General features: G+C 36.6%; 1 long non-coding RNA gene across 1 annotated transcript in view; it reads left to right on the top strand.

The window, feature by feature from the left end:
* Window positions 1-22,641, top strand: part of LOC144371690 (uncharacterized) — a 470,318-nt gene that overhangs the window by 120,455 nt on the left and 327,222 nt on the right. The gene's annotated exons all lie outside the window — the stretch shown is intronic.

The following is a 22,641-nucleotide window of genomic DNA, read 5'->3' on the forward strand; positions in this document are numbered from 1 at the left end:
AGAGTGGGAATAGTTTTCAGATTAATGGCTAATATAGTGAGAATGAGAGAGCAAAGCTGACTAGATCTAGAATATGAGAGTGAGGTCTTCATTTGAGTTCTAGGTGAGGCTAAGTTACAAACTTTTTCAAAAAGGAGTGAGACTTGAAAGGGGTACAAATGAAAGCCTTCTGAGTAAGAGTCCAGCAATTGCTAGGTCAGGGTGTGATATGGTTTATGCACAGAAAGACTTATTTCACCTTGAACAGGCATCTGTGTGGGAGGAAACCTTATTAGAATCACAAGGTGGGGCAGACATCTGAGGTGGGCAGTGCCACTGTAAAGTATAAGAAGGTGGAGGTGTACTTGCACTATAGTTTGGGCTTCAGTGGAGGAAGAGTAGCTAAAAGTGATGGAAATGTTGAGATGTGTGAGCAAAAGGCAGAACTTCTTTCTTGGCCCTGAGAGGAAGATAAAGTGAAATATCCCTTTCGAATAGTCATGAGAAAGGACAGTTCCTAGTATGTAAATAATAGGGCAGAGAGAATGTTCTGTAGAAAAGTAAAAAAATATGAAAATTGTTACTAACAATAGAACAAGGTTCCAGAGGGAATGCAGAAAGCAGAGACATATGAACAAAAGAACATGAATTGAAGAGGGCTGAAAATATAGTAAGCAAAACTAGGTTTGATGCTTTTATTCTGTGAGCAAGAATGATGGTGATGAATGGGGATGAAGGATACAAGACCACAAGGCTTCAAACTGGGACCCAATTGAGGCATAAGCAGTTCTTTCCCCAGAAGGAAGGAAACTACCATGATTAACTTGGTCTAGGTAAACTCCCCATAAGATCTTGGTGACACTGAGGGATATGCTAGACATTAGAGATGAATAATTACGCTTATCTAGTCTCCTAACTGATGATAACAGTAAAACATTTTTGGATTGTGACATTTAACATGGAAAAATTTTATTTAAAGAGAAGCATAGAATGTCTTCCTGATCCTATTTCTTTGATAGGTGGATCCTCTATCCCTGTGAATTGGTATGTTGTCTCCCAGTGACTTTGTTAAGAGTGTATTTTCAGAAGTATTGGGAGGCAAAGGAGGGAGAAAAAGGAGTCAAGCTCAACTGGTGGGATATCCTTAAGGGCTACCTTGGAAATTTTTGACATGGAGGAATTTGTCAGAGTACTTGATATTTCCCCACCTTTCCTTACATGGTCTTATTAGTACCTATAAACAAGGTGCTTAGAGCTCTTGCACCCTTTCCTGTTTAATCATAGCTATTCATAGTAGCCAGCCCTGATCCAAACCCTGTCCAGGCACTACTCCAAACTTTCCCCTTCCTTATTTCCAACACTTGATTCTGTGCCTTCCATGCCATACTCTTCTTCCCAGGATGGTTCCCTGGTAGATAAAGAGTAAAGCAGTAAAAAGGTAGTTAAATATAATAATGGGATAATATCTTTATACCAACAGGTTTTTTTTCAATTTCACTTGAGTGCCTTAACACAAAGAAAATACTGACTATAATGGTGGAAATTTAAAACTCTAGAGTAGGGGAAAGAAAAATAAGGAAGGGCTTTCTGCTTTCAAATTAAACCAGCAAGTCATTGAGCCCCTGCTAGTTTCAGTGGGCTATAGGACCAATTCTGCTTTCCAGAGTGTTTGGGATTATCTCTGGTTTCCTGTGGCCCAGAAGTAATGACAACCCAAATTTATTGGGTACATGTAACTTCTGTTATTTTCATTTTGTGCCCCATCTACTGAGGCCACTGTGAATTGAGTGTGGTTTTTTCTCTTCCTCAGAAACTTTATATTCCAGCTTGCTTGAGGCATAAATAAGCTAAATCTTGCAAAGGGCCTTAGAAATGTTCTTCTCTCTAAAATCAATGCAAAGAAGCTTTGAAAATAGACCCATTAAGTGGTTTTAACTCTGCATGAAAACTGTATTATCAGATAAATCTAATTCTTGAAGAGGCTGAAACCTGAGTTTTTCTATCCATTTTCTTTCCTTTAGCCAAAGAACCCCAGGTGCTCACTAAGGAATGTATATGCCAAGATGGACTTTTTGGATATGTTTCTTGTGAGGATTGAGGGCTGTGTTAGTGGCCCTGTAAGTTTCAAGCAGTGTCTGAGGCCTTTGCCAGAAATCACAATCTCAAATGCTCATTATATAGAGAGCTTAAAATCAGAGTGCTATCCAGTGCCAGCTGTAAACAAAATGGAGATACCTTACTTTCTATTCATAATTTTCATGATATCTGTTCTTCAGTAAGGTGTGTGTTTTCCATGTGTTCCTGTGTCAGAATTATCCCATCAGAATGGTATAATATCAGGTGAAAGTTTTTCATCTATGAATATCTTTCCCAGATTAACCTGTTTCTCATCTAACTAGTAGTCAATTCATTTGACCATCTGCTTTGTTCTCCACTTCTAGTCACCTTATAAATCTAGATATTTACAAGTTTATTGTTGTTTCTTCTTTTTCATGACATTGAGTTCCTTTAAGCAATGCTTGGATAGCTCAGGGACTTCTATTGTATCCATTATTATGTACCTGTTGTACTGTACCGTGTTCTGTGCTGTCCAAGTGCCTACCTGCTGGCAGCTGTCACCTTGGGAATCAATCTGGAAAATCAATCTCTGCTAAGATCCTAATACCTGATAATTACCAAAGTGTGGCTTCCGTCATTCACCTCAGGGATATTTACATTTTTAAAAGGAAACTATTAGTAACACAGTATTCCAAGTATTCCAAATAATGACTCTGTAATAAAATTTAGACATTTATTGTTTTAATGAGTATTTAATGTGTGCCTACTATGAGTCACACACTGCATTACAAACAATGGATAGGCAATAATAAAATAAGGTTCCATAGTAAGGAGCTTAAAGTATGATATAAGACATGAGCATGTAACATCACTTCAGTATAGTGATCCAGTTGCTGTGAGAGAGTTATTATTGACTTCATCTATTCATGCCTACTATATGCCGAGTACTATGTTAGATACCAGAGAAATAGCATTGAATGAAGAAAATGGTGTCTGTCCTCATTGAACTTCTATTTTGTTGTATGTAAATGTCAGTATGGTCCTATTACATGATATTGAACTACACAGGTGGAGACCCCCTCCTCAAACCCCAATTCTTGTGATGGTGTCAGAAAGATTTCAGACATGTCACTCACAGTAACAGGCATTGGTTTATTCGAATGTATCAGAGAAGGGAAAAGGAGTACTCTCAAGGAGAGAATGAGTTCACTTAGAAAAAGGATTGCACACCCCTCCTTCTCTTCAGTTTTGTTGAAGTTCCCAGGGAAGTTTCCAAAGAGTACTGCTCAGGTCCACCTCTTGAGATTTTACTGACAGCAAGATGACATCAGACTTTCAAGTCCTCATTATGCATGATAACTGTAGATCACTTTAGTCTATCCTCAGTGGTTCTAATTGGAACTTGTTCTTACAGATTTTATGGTTCAGGGGAATTATCTTTATCTCCCTGAGATCTGGAATCCAGTCTGCGTAAGGATCACAAAAATGTCCCCCTTTAGGATAGCTTAAATACTCTTTATCAATACTTCTGGTGTGCATGTGCATTTCTCTTGTAGGAATGTAGCATATCCTGTTGATTTACGCTAGGGAAGGTTGCAGGTAAATCCCTCTAAAACATAAAGTCATCACAGAGAGCCCAGTTGATAGAATTGTTCCCTTAACCTTGTGTTCCCACCACTCACATCTGTCTGTTCTCTTAGTTCTACATAGGAGGGAATGATTTAACTGGGAAGGTTGGGAGGGCTACACAGTTGTCATGGTATTTGAATTAATTTAAGATAATGAGTAGAAATTTATCAAGTCCATGAGATAGAAAAATCCATCCCAGGCAGAAGGAATATCATAACAAAAGATGGGATATGGTATTCTTGAGAAATGATGAGTACTTTGAGATGTGTCCATTGTAGACAATATATGTGGAAGCATTGTGGAAATGAAGTTGGAAATTCAACATTGGCAAGATGCTAAAGGATAACAGTTGTATAACCTTGTGGTTCTATATCAGAAATAATATGTTCAAAGTTGAGTTCTCCCACTTGCTAGCTATGTGATTTCAGGCAAATTATTTGATCTGAATTTTCATTTCCTCACCTATACAATGATCTCATGGAAATAGACTGAGGATTAATTTATATAAAGTGTATTTGTCAAGTGCTTACCACAAGGCCTGAGCCATAGTAAATGTTCAATAAATTGTAACTCTTATTCTTCTGTAAAAGATATTGGATTGGAACTGTAGACAATAGAAATTTTTAAGTTCTATTCTTTTTTTTTTACTTTATTAGTTCTGTTTAGATATGCATAACATTAGAATTCATTCTGACATACGTATAAAAGCATGGAATATAATTTGTTCTAATTTAGTCCCACTATTTCACCTTTCCCTTTCCTCCTCCCTCTCCCTGTTCCCTTGTCTCTACTCTACTGATCTTTCTTCTATTTATTTATACGTTTAAAAAATTAGTGTATTGTGGATGTATATGATGGTGAGATTCACTGTGATATATTCATATATGTACATAGGGAAAGTTAGGTGAGATTCATTCCACTGTTCTTCCCTTATTCTTTCCCTCCTTCCTCCCCTTTAATCCTCTTCTTCTACCCATTCACTCATAAATGCCATAATGTCATTTTTATGGCTGAATAAAACTCCATTGTGTATATATAACACATTTTCTTTATGCATTCATTTGTTGAAGGATATGTGGATTGGTTTTGAATTGAGCTGCTATAAACATTTGTGGCTTTGTCACTATAATATGCTGATTGTAAGTCCTTTGGATATATGCTAGGGGGTGGGGTAAATGGATCAAATGGTGGTTCCATTCCAAATTTTCTAAGGAATCTCCATACTGCTTTCCAGAATGATTTCACTAATTTTCAGTCCCTCCAATGTATGATTAACTTGGATTCTTGATAAGGGAAGTGACTTTATCAAATATTTATTTTATAAATACTCCTCTGGATTGAGAGAGGAGGAGAGATTATAGGTATTAGAAAGCAGAGGCAGGATACAGAGTCAGTGAACTGGTGCAACAGTTCAGGAAAGAGACAGCAAAGGCCCTTATAAAATTGAAGTGAGGGAGAAGGAGAGTCTGAGGGGATGGAGTTGAATGGAATTTGGGGGATTATCTTATTAGCTATTTATTTTCAGGAGTGAAGAAGGCATAATCAATGATGAGTAGTTGGAAGCAATAGTAATGGTTTTTAACAAAAATATAGGTTGCCAAAGGTTGGGTATTTTTTATGGGGGTAAAAAGATTTCACAGAAGGAAATAATGAGTTTGAACAGGATTGTATTAAATTTATGCATCTCTGGGTTAACTCTCTCTCTAGGTGATACCACTGGGTACCAGTGAGGAATCCTGCTTCCTCACCTATTGAAGTATAACAATAGGGAAGCATGCCAAAGCTTATAAAGCAGGGTTTATTCAAAAAGGGTTAACATAGACTTCTTCTGTGGGGGAGAAGGGGGTCATAGCTGGTATTCTGGTATCCCAAGAAGTGAGAACCTTCTGCCTCTTTATACACCCTAAATTTCCTTTATTCTCCTGTTTTGTCCCCACTTATTTCTTTCCAGCTTATGTGTCTAGGCCCAGGTGGGATGACCAAAAGGTGAGAGAAGCTTATGGACAGGAGAGGCCAAGGTGGAGTGATCCGGGGCAGGAACAACGGTGGGGGTGGAGCTCAGGGCACATTAATTAACTTTTATTACTCCCTGTAGGGAGGGATAATCTCTGGGACAGGTTACCTTGGCAACACATTGGAGCAGGGGCCGGTTATCTTGATAAGGATGGAGGAAGGGCTCTGGAGGCATTAGTATTTCAATCCCTCAGGAGATTCTCCGATCCAAATTGGCCTCAATTCTCTGGATCCAAGCCTTGCCTCTCTGCACGTCTTTAATTCTGACTTCATAGGAATTGCTTTAGCAAGCAGATAGCAATATCTAAAGAAATGATACCAAATTATAAGAAAATAGGACTGGGAGTAGGTCCCTGAGTTCACTGTTTTTTTTTTTTTTTTTTTTTTCGGGCTATCCCCTGAAAAAAGAATAAAGAAAGAAAGAACAGCCAGAGGTATCCATGACAAAGAATTAGGATTGAGTATTACCAGAGCTAAAGGATGACTTTCCAAGAGGAAGGAGTAGGAAAATAGTTTCTAATGAAGCTGAGAGGTCCAATTAAATTGAAAATTAGAAAGACACTAGGAAAATCTTTATCTAAAGCTATTTTCCTGGAAAGATGAGGACAGAAGCCAGGATATCTGAGTTGAGAAGTGACCTTGACCTCTTTAGCTGGTGAAGGGGATGAGATCATCTATAATATCATGAGTAATCAATTTGGAAGGAGGAGTTAAGTGCTGGATTTTTTTATACATATCCAACCAAATGCTCTGCCACTCTCATAAAGCAATTGTATTATAGGTAGTAAAGTCTGTGGCTTACTTTGATGATCCTTGCTAGTGACCCAGTCACTGTGTAGATACAGTCTAACAAAACAAGATTTTAGGAGTTTGAGGAGAGGAGAATTGGTCTCTTAAAATTATTATTCAATCAGACACTTTGGTTATTATTGTTAAAATTAATTTGTAGATTAATGAACTCTGCTTTAATGAGATGAATTTCATCTGTGAATTGTATATTAAGAAACTTGCTATTTTATTTGTCTTCCCTAGGAAAGCTAACTTACCTCTTAATGTCTTTGATTCAGTAGAAATTCATGTGGAATTCAAAGCTTTATTTTTTTTAAACTGTATAGAGTTTTCACAGCTTCTACATGCTTGTACAAGAAAGTGTGAGCTCCCCAGCCCTCCTCCACCTTGTTTCAGTTTCCATCATTTGTATTGTTAACATAAATTCTACCTTTCTTCTCAGCCCTCACAGTATATTAAAGAATATATACAGAAGAAAAATTCTAAAGTCACAACTGCCTTTGTTAAAAGGGAAGTCACTTTGTAAAGGACCATTGTGTCAGGGATTTAAGGTGTTCATTATAATATATTCTGGACTTCAGCTTTATAATTGTTTCCAAAAGAAATAAAACCACCCAATTCTAACACTTGTCTGGGAACCCCTAAGCAGAGAGGAAATTGGCTAGCAGATATGCAGATGTGGGGCCTGTGCTACCTAACTGCTGAGGTCTGGGATGGATCTTAATCACAAAGGAAGTTTGTAAGCAATAAAAGAGGCCTCTGTAGAGGCTCTTCAGGTCCCAAAGCTCATTTTATCCTAAGAATATAGGGCTCTAGGGCCTGTGTGTTCACAAGCAATAAAGCAGTCGAATTCTTCCCAAGTCGCTAAAAGAGCACACTAAAAATGATGCCTTCCTCAGCACTTCTTTTCAAATGGTTCAAGAAGAAAAAAACATGGCATCTTTTCTAATACCCACATTCTATTTTCAAATCTGCCAAAAATAGTGGCTTTAATTCACAAGCTTTAGACAAGAGGGGAAATGCACTCAAAGGGACAGCTTGATTTTCTGCTAATCTTAACATTTTATAAAAATAAGTTTACTGTCAAAGTGATGATCTTCCATAGAAAGCCATCTGATTGGGATGCCCAACTCTGGTTTGTTTGCTTTGTTTTTCTAATTGTTTTTCAACTGGGATAGGGTAGATGTCTGCCTGCAAACCATCCTCCTGTCTTTGGTCCTTGTATAAGCAAAGAAACATCTTGTCAGGCCAACACTTGAATAACGAAAAGAAGGGATGGAGATTGAAAATGAGCTGGGCTTTTGTGATTGCTAGTCATTTCATTGGAAATTTTGGTTTCTTTAGGGACAATATTAAAGATTTGTAAAATGTACCTAGTACTGAACCCTTGAGTAGTGTCTCTGGGATCAAGAAATTGATATTTACTGATTAATTGAGGCAGTAAAAAGTCATTGGACTTTACTTCAGGCTACTAGTTAAAGGACTAGCTGAAGAAATTGGCCATCCTCAAGATTACTCTTGCCATTGGGAAATAGAAAGAGGCAAAGAATAGAGAAAATCAAGCTAAAGATTGTGGGTTTGGATGTTGAATATTACTCATTTTACTTTTGGCAAGTGGGTGTCCAGTGTTTTGAGGTACCTTCCTCAATTTTTTTTTCTAAGAATTCTTCTAAGAATTTTTCTAAGAATTTTCTAAGTCCATGTGAGCTGCCCCCAGTGTATACTCATACCCCTGAGGGTCTCAGAGACCTTTGTTGTCTTCTATTCAGGGAATAGGCCTGACAATTGAACTCTGACACTTACTCCTCTGAAATTCATCAGCTAGTGGATACCTTCCACTAGCTGATGAAGTATTTTTCTCCAGGATTGTGTATGACTCAGCTGCTACTCTGGTACTGAGATGTTGATTTGGGAAAACTCTCACACAAGTTAAACAGAATGATTTCACAGCACCATTGTCTTAAGCTTTGGCTCTCTCCCATTTGCATTTCAACTGTGGATCCCTCTTTTGCTTTTTACACAGAAGGTTGTGAAGGTGGCTACTGGGCATCTTTTAAGTGTCACTCTCCACTGATGACACCCAGGGCAGTCACCCCATCATTTTGCACCGGCTCTGTGTCATGAATCAGACAGTGGATGGTCACAGCTCTGTCCATTGAACCTGTTTTGCATTGCCAACAGATTCTTTGGTTGTCCTCTCTTGTCTTTGATTACTGTAGTGATATTATACTATCTAGGCTGGTCTGAAGATATGGCAGATGAGAGACATAGTCCTTGCATAGGTAGAACCACTCTTTTTCACTCTAATTTCAGGTCCCTTGGTCATCCTCCCAGATGGTGTAGCAGTGGAATCATCAGTGAAAACAACTGGATATTCTAGGAATGCAGTAATGGTGGCCTAAAACATTCAAGAAAAGACGTAGTAGGAAAATGTGTTATTCTATGCCTATACTATAAAATGTCAAATGATAAAACTTCAACATTAGGGCTGGGGATGTGGCTCAAGCGGTAGCGCACTCGCCTGGCATGCGTGCGTGTGGCCTGGGTTCGATCCTCAGCACCACATACAAACAAAGATGTTGTGTCCGCCGAGAACTAAAAAATAAATATTAAAAATTCTCTCTCTCTCTCTCTCTCTCCTCTCTCACTCTCTCTTTAAAAAAAAAAACTTCAACATTACCAGGAAATAAATTACTATTCACATTTTCCTCCATATGCTGGGCAGTGGTTGCACTTAAACTCTTTATGAAGGAAATATGGTAACTGTAAGGTCCTTGCTTAGCATCTGGACAGCCATCTTAAGTGACAACAGCCATTAAAAAAAAAGTTTTGATTTCCACCCAAGGGTGTTTCTGAGACAGGCTCACCACTCCCTCATACCAAGCCTACCCTTAACTGCTCACATTACAACCCATCCGGCTCTAATCCATGATCTTCCTTCATAAAAATCTGGAACCTCAAGCCTGTGTTGCCTCTCCCCATCTATGGAGAGATGGCCTTTATTTGTCAGCTCTGACAAATAAACTCTCTTGTGTATCTCTGCCTGGTCTCTGTCTTTCATTTCTCGCTCTCCTATCTCCTGGTTCCTTGGTTTCCTTTCAGTAGTCAATATGAAGTTACCCCAAATTTACATATTTGGCAATAAATTACATGAGGAGGGGTACCTGTACACTTCAGAATTCTCATGTGGAGAGATTGGGCAAGAAACAAATACATAAGTATTGCTTTTTGTCCCATTATTCTAAATCTTCATTGGTAAGTTTCTACATTTCACATGGACTTATAGATATTTTAGTTAAATTTTAAATCAAATCTCCTAAAGAGACAAAAGTGCTTCAGTTTTTCCACAGGATTTTTCTGATCTGAGAGGTGGCTCTGATTAGGTTTAAGAGTTTGAACTTCTCATTACCACATATACTGCACTTTGTCTGCTAAAGAGCAGAGTTAAATTTAAAAAAGCTATAGTTCCCTTATGCTTAGGTTGATACTATTTCTGCTAGAGAGAAGATTTTAATAAGAAAAGTACAGTTCCTTTATGCCATTTGATAGTCTTTGGAACTCAACCCCTAAACTGGAAACTTAATGAGGAAGTATAAACATTAACAATAACAGATTTAAACTTTACTGGCTTAGACAAATACTTATTCATTAGATTATTGCAAATACTTTACTAAACATTATATATGTAGTGGGCAAAACAGTCTCAGTGGTGAGAGTAACTGGGCATGAAGGCATTAAAGAAGTAAACATAAAAATATTACAAATTTTAATATATTCTAAGGTGAAGAAACCTCTTTATGATACAGTGTTGAAAGAAGTCCTACTTTAATTAGAAGGGAAGATATTTCTTATAAAGTTAACAAACTGAAATATGAAAAGCCAGAAGAGGAAAAATCCTGGCAGAACAAACAGCATATAAGAAGCACTGAAATGGTTCCTTTTACAAATGGAAACACTTAAACGTAGAAGAGAATGGTATAAAACGAGGTTGGAAAAGTTTGCAGTAACTAGGTCATGTAGGGCTTTGTGGGAGTTTGAATTTTATCCTAAAAGTGATGGGAAGCCACTGAAGAGTTTTACATAGGAGAGGATATAATGTGATACACATTGTTAGAAGACATTCTGTGAAAAATGTAGGAGGGTGAGAATGGAGGTCAGAAGACCACATAGGGGACCACTACATAGGCTTCAGGTGAGAATGAAAGAAACTTAAACTAAGGTAGCAACAATGGGCTAGAGAGAAATAAAGCAGCTTGACATATATCTTGAAGGCTGAATTGACAGGAATTGCTGATAAATCAGATTTGTTCATTCATTCATTCTTCCAACAAAATTTCGAGTGTCTCTTTCTTCTGTGTTGGGCATTATTATAGCTGCTGAGGATAGAATAGTGAACAATACATAATCTTTACCCTTAGGGAACCTATAGTCTAGTGGGAAAATGCATATAATAAAACAGACAAGTAAAATGTAATCTGCCCAAAAAGAGCTATGAGCAATAGTAAAGTTGGATAAGATGTAAAAGGCATGTTGGGATGAGTTTGGGATTTCTATTCTATAAAGATTGGTTAGGAGCTGATTTTGTTCCATGCTTTTGTGATAATGTCAGGATGTATCCTTGTGTTGTATACAACTAAAAAGAATAAATTTTTTAAAAATGTGGTTAGGGAAAATCTAATAAAATCACATTTGAAAAGATACTTGAAAATATGGTGGCAACCTATGTAGTTGTGTGGGGAAAGTATCTATGCAGATGAATCTTTAGAAGGTAGTAATGTACATGGTTAGAGGAACAGTGGAAGAGCCACATATATCTAGAGTAGAATGGATGAGGGGAAGGATGAAATGAGATTAGAATTGGTCTAAAATGAGGAAGCTTATGTTGGATTATTATAAATCTTTAATTTTAAGACAGGATCAGAAACCCTGGGAACATTTTTAGTAGAGGAGTTATCACACATCTTAGATTTTACAGGAACACTATGGCTGATGTGTGGATAATAGACTTTATTATCTATCTATAAAGAGGAAACTCAGAGACTATTTAGGAGGTTATATCAGTAATCCATGCTACAGGTGATGATAATTTGGACTAGGGTGTCAGTAGTGAAGATATTAAAAATGATTAGATTCTGTACAAATATTGAAGGAAAAGTTGATAAAATTCATTGATCAATTTTATATGGAATATAACAGAAAGAAAGATGTTAAAATAATCCTATGGTCTGGGTGACCAGAAGAAATTAAAATACTGATATGAGGGAGCCTGGGGCAGTGGTTTGGTGAAGAGATTTTAGATTTAATAGGTGAGGTTAGAAGGAAGAATTTAGAATGACTCCTAGGTTTATGCTTTGAGAAACTGGGTAGATGGTGGTACAATTTCCTTAAGTGGAAAAAAATGAACAACTTTAACAAATTCATTCATTTCAACCATGTTATTTTGATAGTTGAGTAGTGAACCTAGATTTGTTCAAAAGTTTCCTAATCAAAAAGGAAATATTCTTGCCTCTTTTCTGTTCTGATTTTTTTTAATTTTAAAAACTGTAAAATCTAAAAATGAAGTGGTTTCTTACAAGATCTACTCTTTAAGCTTCTTCTACATACATGTTAATAATGAAAGCTTATTATTTTATAACCAGGATAACCCCTTTTCCAGGATTCATTTTTCCCCTACCTTACCCACAGTCTACATGGTTTCTACGGATATGACCATGCTAGTACAATGTAATCCTACCTATTGTCCATAGTGGATTGTTTGAGGAATTGCCCCCTGCTTCAGAGGGGGCCAATTTCCTCTGCCCATTCTGGTGAGAGGGAGGATAGATTATTCTAAGCACTTGATAAATGCCTGTTGACTTGAATTTAAGGAGGGGATGAAGCTTTCATAAAACACACACACACACACACACACACACACACACACACCCCTTTTCAAAACATAGGAATTAGGGGACGATTATTCCCATTTCAAGAAAAATTTGCTGTACCAAAAGATTGACTGTAATTTTGCTTTAAATAGCAATCTTTCTAGTGCATTCAAGCATTTGTTTATGATCATTAACTGCTTGACAGGCTGGGGTTGAAGGGAGAGCAATTTAAAGTTAAAGCATTAGGAAATACTTTCCATTAAATTCTCTTTCTGTGGATCTGGAGTCTGCACTGTATAAAGACCTCTCATTTGCAAACAGTGAATTTTAAGCCATCAAAAGGTTTAGCTTCCATTATCAATATTGGCTAAATGATGCCAAATGAATGGGTGGGACTTCAATTGGAGAGTTCAACATAGTATATTTTATAGAGTTGTATTTAAAGACTATATTAAATGTAGAATAGGCTAATCAAAAACATTTACACAGGGAATATTCAGTAGTGTGTATATATGGTACATAATATGTTTACCAAAGATGTATGGATAGAATCAAGGGTTGTTGATAATAAGGGATAAGAATCAGCAATGTTGCATCTGTTGTTGATGGGTTCATCAGCAGAAAGATACACATACTTATCAATGTGCTTCTGCCATGCCCAAGGATAAGAAGAAAACAAAGTAGGATAAGCAGCCTATTGGAACATAAAACTAAAGTCTAATAATTCATCCAGCATATTAGAAGACTCTGTATTAATATTGTGAAGTCAGAATTGATAACTAGCCATACTCAGATTAATGCTAGAATTATCTGAAGAATAAAGAAAAAGAGGAGGAGATGGACACACAAAAAATATAAGGGAAAAAATTAAACAGTTATCTCATGAAAATATGTAGCTATTAAGAGCCATAGAACCTCCTGTTCATTTTATCATGCATCAAGATGACTACCTATGTACTCAGGCATTTAGTAACTGCTGAATGAATTTGTGTGTAACAGCTAAATGAGAATGCTAATGTTTAAATGAACTTATATACTTTGTTGGAGACATCGGATATTTGAATGAATGTTTGAATCAGTAGAATGTAAGAGTTATACATATGGTAACCATCTTTTATCAATTTTGAAATAAGCTCTTTATACTTAAAAATTGCAAACAAAATTCTAATTTTTATTTTGTTGACTGACTAGATTACTTTTTATGGTAATTTCGGTTTCCAATGTGTTATGGTTTGGACCGTAAATGTTCCCCAAAGGTTTCTGTATTGAAGACTTGATCCCCAGCTGGTGATGTTATTGGCAGAGATGATACAAATAGAAGGTTGGGCCTAGTTGGAAGAAGTAGATCATCTAGGCCATTTCCTTGAAGGGGATTTGGGGATTCCACCCCCTTCTACTTTTTTTCTGCTTCCTGAATACCATGAGATGACCAATCTACCATGTTTCCCACAATGAAGATCTACCTCACCCACAGATCTATAGTGGTGGGACCAAGTGATCATGTATTGATTCCTCTGAAAACCATGAGCCAAAATAAATCTTTCCTATTTTGTTTTACTTAGGTATTTTATCACAGTGATGGAAAGTTGACACATTAGTTTGGTAAAAATATAAGAATTTAAGGAAATTTTAAGCATTCCATTGGTATTTTAGTTTAAAAATGATACAACTATATCACTACTGAGTATATACCCAAAGGAATCAAAGTTAATATACATAAGAAATATCTGCATATCCATGTTTATCACAGCTCTATTCACAGCAGTGAAGTTATAGAATCAGGCTAGGTGTTCATCAATAGATGAATGGATATAGAAAATGTAGTATCCATACACAATATAGAATTTATCAGCCATAAAGAATAATGAAATTATGTCATCTGTAGGAAAATGGATGGAACTGGAGAATATCATGTGAAATGAAATAAGCCAGTCTGAAAAAGAAAATTATCACATTATTTCTCATATGTGGAGTCCAGAAAAAGAATAAAGTAAAATTTAAGAACAGACAACATAAAAGTAGAAGAGGGCCCATTCCGGGAGGGGAAAAAGCCTGGGGGAGAGGATATGAGGGGTAATAGAGGTTAGTGAGAGGTGGGTATGATCAAAACACATCATATATATGTATGGAAATGTCAAAATGAAATCCTTTTATTTGAAAAATTAATAATTATATTAATAACTAAAAAAAATTAAAATAGAAATGTGTCCCCACTTGATCTAAGTCTGACCCAGAAAGCTAAATATCCATACATCTTAATTTGTCCAGGACAGTTCTAGTTTATGTCTGTTATCTTAGTACCTTGGTTTTGAAAAATAAATTATGTTTGCCTACACATCGGTTCCACAGGTAATTCTTATCCAGCCAATAAAAACAGAATCTGCATGGAAGTTAGTTAACTCTCTTGCTCTCTCATTAAGTCTTATACATAGTACCTTTTAATCCCCACTCCCCACACCAACCAGATGACTAGCATGTCTTTTATTCAGTTCTCAACTACTAGTTGTTTTAACTTAGGGTTTGATACGAATTAGATAGTTGTTGATTTAAGCTTCAGCTATCTGGCATGTGCTTCAAGTATAGAAATTTTGTATTGCTGATTGAAGCAAGATGCTTAAGTTTTAGTTAATAGCAATTGTTTTAGTTTGGATTAGGTCTGGCTGGCACTGACAATAAAAGCAATCTACAAGGGGCTTAAACAAGACAACATATTTCTCACTCATCAGATACTGGAACTAGCTGTTACAGTGTGTATTAGTATCAAAGTTTCAAGAACCAAGATCCTTCCACCTTACTGCTCAGATACGTGCAGCATTCATTCTCAAGGTCATTCCAAATTCTTGGGTGGCTGCTTTAGTTCTAGCTAAAGCAACTTTATTCTAGACTTTACAAAGTATGAAAGGGGCCAAGAAAAGAGCACCTTCCCCTCTTTAAAGGCATTTCTTAAAAGTTTTCTACCACATTTGCTTATAATCATTGGTTAGAATGAATTTAATGGACACATTTAGCCTTCAGGGTAGTTTAGGGAATGTAGGCTTAATTCTGGATGACCAGTTAAAACATAGAGGTACTAAAAGAAGAAGAAAAAAAAAACTGAGTAACAGTTAGCAGTCTCTACTGTAGGGACTCAAGGTGGTGAAATTGACACTGAATAATGAAAAAAATCAAGACTTGAATTATTTGCCTGGATAAAAAGTCAACCTACCTCCTAACAACAATGATCCTATGTTATTGATATTGTTAACCAAATAAAGCTTTGACAGTGCTTGATGCTGATTAATACCTCCATATTTTATAGCTACACACAGCTTAATAGTGTAAAAATATTCAAAGTTATTCAACTTCTTTTGAAGTTACTGTGGGGCAAATAGGCTTGGAACACATAAAATGAGAGACTCTTTTAAGTCAAATGATAGCTATTTGAACCACTTCTATCAATATTAGGCTAAATAGGCCTTTTCTAGTAGCTACATGTAGGCATAGTGATACATATTATTCTCTAAGAATTACATCAAATTGTATTGCATATGTGATGTAGGAAAAAGTTGTAAACATTGGAATCTTCAGATACTTTCTTCCTCCTTTGAAGTACCCTACATTTCTGGAGGCTGTATAGATTGGTATTATGGTTTGGAAATGAGGTGTCCCCCAAAAGCTCATGTGTGAGACAATTCAAGAAGGTTTAGAGGAGAAAGGATTGGGTTATGAGAGCTTTAACCCAATCAATGAATTAATTCCCTGATATGGATTAACTGGGTGGTAACTGTAGGCAGGTAGGGTGTGGCTTGAGGAGGTGTGTCCATGGAGGCATGCCTTTGGGGGATGTATCTGGTAAGTGGAGTCTCTGTCTCTGCTTCTTTATGGTCATGTCCTGACCTGCTTTCCTTTACCACATCCTTCTGGCATGATGTTCTGTCTCACCTAGAGCCCCAAGGAATAGAAATGGAGCCTGCTATCTATAGACTAAGACCTCTGAAACTGTGAGCCCCAAGATAATTTTTTTCCATCTCTAAAATTGTACATGTCAGGTGTTTTAGTCACAGCAGCAAAAAAAAAGTTGACTAAAATAACTGGTTCTTAGAGTTTTGTGATGCATAATGATAGAGTGGACAAAGAAGGAAGCATGAATAAAAACGTCAGAGAGAAAAGAATACATTATCAAGTGAGTTTAAATCAAGGTATATGATAAAGGACTTAGAGACAGGATTTGAAGGCAAATAAAATCCATGTAAGCTAGAGGTAGGATGGGTGAGCAGTTTTATGTAGTGACATGAGAGGTTGTGAATGTGAGGTTCCTTAAATGTGCTGCATGAACTGTGCTTTTAAATTTTAAACTTTATGGCCTGAGCCAACTGGGTTCCACACATGTTCATTAATAAATGGAGCTGTAATTTGGTCACATTTTCAGGTCTCATTAGAGTTGAAATATTTCTGTAAGAATCTGAGGTTATCAAAAATATAATTAATTGTACTTAATGAATTTCCTGCTGTGATCAACCATTTTGATGCCTTATATTTAAATGTACCATTCACTTAAACACCAGGGAGTCACAGTTATTCTGACTATTGATGTCTTGTGGTCCCTTAGAATTGCTTGCCTAATTAGAGTTAACCATATTCACATGGATCTCCTGAGGTTCTCTGAGTCCACTGGACATTAACATGAAGGTGTATGGAGAAGCAATTTGGTATCTCTATAGTTGGGCATTATGTTCATTGCATAACTGTGTATGACAGTCCTGAATACTATAAAGGGCAATGTATTCACAGTTGCTTCCTAAAGAAAATAAATGGCTCATTACTTCTTAGGCAAATAAATTTTTATTATTTTTCCTGTAGAATGAACAGGATCATTTCACCTAAAAAAGTGAGAGAAGAATGTAATAATATTTTAACAAATAAGAAAAAGGATCTTTTACTTTGATACTGTAGGCCATATAAAGGTCAACATGATTGGGGCAGTGCAGACAGTCTACATGGTTGAATAAGACTTTAGTGGTATGTGACATGTGTCTAGAGAACAGAACTGACATTTTTTTTTTCTCCATCATTTGATTGTGAATGTTTTCTTCTAAGTTTTGAGATTACCTTCCCATTGTGAATTCTTCCTAAATGATGTTTATTTCCTTTCTATTATATACTATTCTGAGAGTGGGGAGTGACATTAGTCTGGACTGGTAGTATCAAAAGCTCTATACATTTGGAAGACCAGAATTAAGCCTGACAAAACCAACCTTGGCTCCTGTGCTCCTTCCTACACTCTTACTAAAGCAATCCCAAATTTATCTGTTTGTTCTCTGGCTATGCCATTGATTAAGATATTTTCAGTCAAGTGAGGTCTGTGAGGATGAGTGTAAATCCTGGTTTCATAGGGGTTAACCAACCTGGTGCTACGGTTCACTGAGGTGTACCTAGTAGATGGGTCTATAGGAGTTGACCTATAATCTGAGTCTATAGGTATGAGCTTGCTGTCTATGTCCACAGGGGCCAGGATGAAGCCTGGGGTGAGCCTTTATCTTGGTGCTATGGGTCCTGTCTTGGATCCCAGGGATATGGGGAATATCATTATGCTATATTTTACCGAAACAGGCCTGGTATTCAGGTTTATGGTAGTCTGCTGCTTATTTCACGTTACATTCCCTATACAGGTGTCTCTTTCTGAACTGTGCTGTCTTGCTTGGGTTAGGAGTGATGTGGGTGATGTGGAATTGCTTTCTACCCACTTTGACACATCTTTTCTTATTTTGGTGCTACAGAAAGATTCTCTCATCCCTTATCTGGATTCCTTAGCTGTTTTGAAGTTATTTTCATATGTGTATAGTTGTTGAAATTGATACTTTTGAGAGGGAGAAGTATTGGGAAATTTTATCCTACCATCTTGTTGACATCACTCCCTGAATAAAAGATATTTTGCTCATCAACAAACACCATGAAAAAAACTGAAAGACAATTTGTATATTAGTATAAAAATATGCATTTGGAACACACATAATCAAAAGTCTTTATATCAATAATATATAACAAAACCATAGAAACTGTTAGGACAAGGAAAAAAGGACCCAATAAAAATTGGGGCTGGGAATATGGCTTTGTTGATAGAGTGCTTGCCTAGCATGCACAAGGCCCTGGGTTCAATCCCCAGCAACAGCACCAAAAAAATAAATAAATAAATAAATAAAAGTGGGGGTAGGACTAGGTGCTTCAGAGAAAAGGAAGCATACATGGTCAATAAACATGAAGAAATATGCAATCTCACTTATATCAGGATCATAATGGGATGCCATTTTACATTGATTTTATTAATAAAATGGATGGAATCTGACAGTAATAAGTATTAGAAAATATGTGTTTGTAAACCATTTATACATTGCTGGTGGGAATTATATTTGGTCTAACTGCTTTGGAAAACAACTTGGTATTATCTTATAAAGCTGAACATTTGTATATTCTATCACCTAGTATTAACACTAGTGTATTCCAAGAGATATTTCAGTCTATTTGCCCAAGAAGATAAACATTAAGTTTTAGTGGCATTATTTATATTAGCAAAATTTTGGGAACTACTTGAATGCTCATTAACAGAGATTGAATAAATATTTTGAGGGATATAAACATAATGGGATATTATATCAGTGAAAATAAATGATCTATAGCTAAATGCATAAGTATGAATGAACCTTAGTAATACAGTGCTGAGTGGGGAAAGCAATACAGGGTAGAATATGATATTTTTATAAAATTCAAAAACAAATAGAAATGTTTTAAAGGAATACACACAAGCACAAACATACATTAAAAGGGAAGGGTGGTAAATGTAAAATTCAGGATAGTGTTACCCCTGTGGGAGGTGGGGGAGTCTCATAATATCACATAATCTTTCAGTTTGGGGTTTGGGCATGGATTCTTGGATATTTACTAAGAAATTAAATAGATGAAAAATGATTCATAACTAATGGTAGTATACCTGAACTAAAAGTAATGATAATTTCAATTCTGTACACCTGAGGTCCAAGAAAAATCCAGAACAATAAAATCCATGTCATGGCATACAGGCACCATGTGTCTCCCTTTTGACTTGCTTTCTGGTTTAATTCTCTGTCTCTTATCTTTCCTCATTCAGCTTCAGTTACAACTGCTTTTCTTTTAGTCCTTTAACTCTTTAAACATACTCCTGCCTCAGGGCCCAGAAACTTCTTCCCTTAGATATTCACAAGTCTTGCTTCCTCATATCATTCAAGTCTGTTCAAATATTTCTGCCAGACCCCTTTGAACATCCTATCTAAAATAACACCCATGTTCCTCTATTCCTACACCTGGCTCTATGTTTTTCATCCTAGTCATTAATTACAAATGTTAATAAATATGTAGATTATTTTTATTGTATGTATTTCCTTACACTAATGATCTTGGGGGCTGATGTTTTACTTTGTTCACTGTTGTATCCTTGTTCAGCTATCTCCTACTTGCCCTTTGTCTCAATCTCAGATGTTATTCACTCCAGAAAACCGTCTCTGATGCCTCTAGTCAGGGTTATTAATTCTCTTCTGGGCTCCTGTTTTATCACATGCTAACACAGAAATAAATTTTCTCATGGTCTTTTGTGATTGACTGTTTACCAGTTTCTCTTTTCCATTAGAGTGGTGAGTGCTTTGAGAACATAAACCATGTTATATACCCATGTATGTATTTAATTACATACATATTAGTGCCAACCAAATAGATGTTCAAAATCATGATTATTTGATGAATGATAAAACAGATGAAAGAATGAACAAGCAAGTAAATGATTCAGTCATAAGACTAAGGTGGCTAGCTCGATAGATAAATGAAGAGGAATATTTGCCATGTAAAAACAGTAAATTACAGTATAAATAGAAGAAGCTGGATGTTTTTGGGGTGACAATTTGTTGTTGTGTTTCTATGGACACATTCTTTTATGCAGAACTTGGTGAGCTTTATCACTTTTAGAGTAGGGTCTTAAGGGATATACTCTAGATTGGATATATGCATATATCCCCATGAGGGACAGAAACTCATGAGTCTCTTAATCACTCAACATTTCCTCATAGTTAAAATTCAGTAGAAAATTCATAGCATATAATGATGCTGAGATCTTGTGAAATGTTAAAATAAGACTATTCATAATGTGAATCATATTCTCTGCTTCATGAATTTCATTATAACCTACGTCTTTCTTATTTTATAGAAGGTCTATGCTAATATTTACTGAAATACCAAATTTACTTGGTGAGTCCTTTCCACTGCCTCTGACCCCTGTCATGTGAATATCCAAAAGCTTTCAGTTGGCCACAGATGCTCTCAGTGGTTTCATGTTTTCCAAATCAAATTATCCTTTTTTCTTTTCTGGCTCAGTCATTATGGAATCATCTTTCCCATCATTATCAGCATTAATGATTTGCCATAATTATACACATAATTGGATCACTTGCTCACTTGCATAGATAATTGCATCAATTTGCTGCTAGCTTAGCCAGCTACTAAGTAATGTATCCAATCACTGTATGAGAGTATGCATAAACTGTTGGAACTTATTTACTGTATATTATGGATAACTTCAGAGTTCATTGTTTGGGTGTGACTACACATGAATTTTCTGTTAAATTGATGTTACCTCTCTTTTATTTATGAATGAGCTGTACCTATTAGCATCCTGAAATTCCTTATATGTTTATGTGGCCTTGGTTAACCATTAGTACCTACAAGTATTGCTTGGTATCCACATAGAGAAGATAAATCCTAATTAAATCAAGAGAATAGATTTTATTTCCATAGATTAGTGAATTCTTTGATTTTTGGTCATGCACTGTATCTCTGTTTTAGTAGTTCCTATCCCTGGTCCCAGATAGAACCACAGATAATAGCTAAATGTTGGCAATCCCAGCAGTTGAATATAATTTGCGAGGCCTCTTAAGGATAGAATGGTGTGATAGGCAGATGTGACATGATGACAAAAACTCTGGGTGTAAGGAATGCACCAAGAATCAGTTGAGTAGGAAGATTTTAACATCAAAGAAGACAGATAACATGTACTGAGGTCACTTCTGAGATTCAGGAATGAGATTTTAGTTTGAGAGAAAAATATATCCAAAGTCTTAGAATTATCAGGATTACGATATTGTGAGGAGGTACTTGCCTGCTTTGCCATAAGACAGAATCAGAACAACTAGAAAGTGCTTGTATATTGAGGGGCATAACTATGAGAGAATTCCTACATTCAATAGTGGACAAAGACTTTGGAGAATCCCACAGAATTTGGAAAATGAAATAGGGTCACATTCAATACCCCAGCATCAATTACACAGCAGTGTGGCAGAGGGAGGACATACAGATTAAAGAGGGAGAGTCTTCATGAACACTGCTAGTATAGGAATCAGCACTGTGCAGAAATACAGTCTAAACATATAATAAACCAAGATCTGCATAGCAAATGAGCTCTGTCAAAGTTTTCTGTACTTCCTAGTGTATTCATCTTGAGAAAGTCTGATCTGAGTTAAAATGCTCTGGGAGTCAAAGGTCTCTATATTTTCCTATCTCTTGTCCTCTAGCATTATCATTATACTGGGTCAGTGGGCAGCTGCTTCAACAGTCAGTGTGGCCCCAGGGAAGAACCTCTAACAAAATCCCACTGAGCTTTCTATTTATTTATTTTTTTGGTGCTGAGGATTGCACTTAGGACCTCATGCATGCTAGGCAAGTTCTGTACCACTGAGCTACACCCTAAGCACCACAGAGAATCCTACACATTGGGAAGTAGACTATGATGAGTCATGGAACAAGGGATGTTTCCTCTTTACAAGTAATAATTTGGGAAGCCAACTACAGGAGTCTGGAAGAATGAACAGTCCTATGGATTTAATACTGGAGCTAATTCTCAGAACACCTGAGTCATGAGTGATGGGTTGCATAGTATCTGCCACCACCTCTGCACTTAGCATAGATAGTTGCAACTTCATAGTACCTCCCCATATTGAAGCACACAGCAAGAATGGTGTGTGAGTACATGAAAAGCTTCAATGTCACACATAAGCCCTGTCTTTGGAGTGTACAGTGCAAAGGGCACTGAAGGGAATCTGTACCAGATAAATTCTGCACTCTCCTCTAGCTTGGTGACACACTGCAATATTGGCATCTGCCCTGCTCTTTGTGTGTGCATGCAGTTCAAATAACTCTTTGAGTAAAGCTTTGCCTGGGGTGCTCTGAGTTCTGCCCTAGATTGTTCTTACATGCAGGGCAGCTGAGAGGTATTCCAACTGGCTCTGGCCAAAAACAATTCTGGCTGATTGCC

This window comes from Ictidomys tridecemlineatus, chromosome X (genome assembly GCF_052094955.1).
Source record: "Ictidomys tridecemlineatus isolate mIctTri1 chromosome X, mIctTri1.hap1, whole genome shotgun sequence".
Lineage (NCBI taxonomy): Eukaryota > Metazoa > Chordata > Mammalia > Rodentia > Sciuridae > Ictidomys > Ictidomys tridecemlineatus.